Source organism: Epinephelus fuscoguttatus, linkage group LG21, assembly GCF_011397635.1.
Source record: "Epinephelus fuscoguttatus linkage group LG21, E.fuscoguttatus.final_Chr_v1".
Lineage (NCBI taxonomy): Eukaryota > Metazoa > Chordata > Actinopteri > Perciformes > Serranidae > Epinephelus > Epinephelus fuscoguttatus.
Genome location: NC_064772.1, coordinates 25,917,687 through 25,919,477, shown reverse-complemented (window position 1 = coordinate 25,919,477; position 1,791 = coordinate 25,917,687). Strand labels below are relative to the sequence as shown.

The 1,791-nt window shown below is 34.5% G+C and overlaps 1 protein-coding gene across 4 annotated transcripts in view; it reads left to right on the top strand.

Moving 5' to 3' along the window:
- The window catches only part of zfhx4 (zinc finger homeobox 4), a 327,312-nt gene extending 325,856 nt beyond the window's left edge, over positions 1-1,456 (top strand). For all 4 annotated transcript variants that reach the window (XM_049564704.1, XM_049564705.1, XM_049564702.1 and 1 more), the window contains one exon: positions 1-1,456. This exon is cut by the window's left edge and continues 2,932 nt beyond it. The gene's annotated coding sequence lies outside the window, so the exon portion shown is untranslated.
- The last annotated feature ends 335 nt before the right edge of the window (positions 1,457-1,791 follow it).

Here is a 1,791-nt window from a genome sequence, read left to right as displayed (position 1 = left end):
TCCACATTTAGTGATTTCAACATTGCAAAGTATTACCTTACAAAGTTTTGCTGCTACTGTGTAATGTTATTTTGCTTGCCATAAATTCTCTCAACTTTCTACCAGACAAAATACTGATCCATTAATTGCTTTGCTTTGCTCTTTTTTTATTTTATATTATTTTGTTATTTTGCTGTGGAACTAAGAATGTGAAAGCTGTCAAAGGGTGTTCAATTTTTTACGAATCACTTTCTAGTTTGGTAAATGAAACCAATGTGATTCATTCCAAAGTAACAGAAGGCTATTTGTATGAAAGAAAAAGGCTTGTGAACAAAGAAAGCTAAGCTGTTGTACATATTCGTAGTTGGCTGTGCATGGTACAAATTTATTAATATGAAGAAATGCAAAAATGTATTGCTTTTGGTATTTCCTATTCTGAGATGAGCAAGTAGCATGTAATGCAACTGTTTGACAGGTTAAATCAAATCATGCTTAGTTATTGTTTCAAACAATGAAATCAAGTAACATTTCCTCTTCTGTTTTTATTATTGTAAAGGTGTTTTTTTTTTTTTGTTTTTTTTGTTTTTTCAAAAGGTTTAAAGCAAAATGTCAGTTTTTCATTTTCTGCGTGAGCTTTTTAATTGTCATTGTTTGGATTTTTAGTATTTTAACATTTACTTTAATCCTGAAGACACTTTTCGATTGTGTTTCATAAGAGACATCCTGGCCTCCCAAGGTGCAATTCTGCCATTGTACAAACATGAGCGACTGTCCTGATTCCAAAGGCTTTCACAACTCTGGCTTTTTGCCTTTCCCCACTCTGTGGCTCAGCATTATAAGACTGAACTGTCAGCTAGCATCATGTGCTAAGATGTTAGCATCAGACAGGACGCTTTCCACACCAAGGACTGGTAAAAGCTAACAAACCAACAAAAAGGATGGTCCAACAATATAACTGTACATAGATATTGCAACTGCACAGCAGCCAAAAAGAAAAAAAAAAGAACTTTTTAAAAAAAAATGGATGGATTGTGTCATGTTTATGGGGACAGCCTTCAAAAGGTTGAAATTGGAATTGTTCTTCTGGATGTCAAAGGGATTTTCATGGCGCAATCATATCCTACACAATATGTACTCTTCAACATCTGGGTTACATAGGAAATGCACCCTGAGGTTTTAATAAGAAGAAGCCCCTATGGCTAAAACTTTAAATAAACTAAACCAAAAATGTTATTGATGTTTTATATATAGAGAGTAGTCGCATTAGTTTTTGTTACTGTACTGTTTGAGGTCTCAACTGTACCGTATCACGGTAATAACATGGTTTTGAAACCTTTTTTTTATTTTGTCACAGACCTGTTGTCATAGTTGAAATGACGTTTATTGTAGATGGTATTTGAACAACTTCTGGAAATAGTTCATCAAGTATGTTTGTTGCTCATTGTTGTGATACATTAAAAACTGTATCTGCAAACCAGTTTGGTCTCATCAAATCTTCTTCATTGGATTCTCACTCCCTTTAGGGTCTATACAGCTAACTATGGTAAAGTTTCATTCATTTTTCTTTCATCCATCTGATTGACTGGCAATTGGGCAGTAATTTAGAATCTATGTTTATTTTAACTGCTGTAAATGACAGTTTTATTTATCAGTGCATTACAGTTCTTTTTCTGTATAAGTGGAAACAGACAACCTTTCAAAGCCCTGCCCTGCCTTGCCAAGTGATATTGTTGTTGCCATTGTTGGCGTCATTGGCGCAAAGACCGCCAGTTCCCTTTTTCCTTTTTCCTCAGAGTCTAGCAACTTCTAACA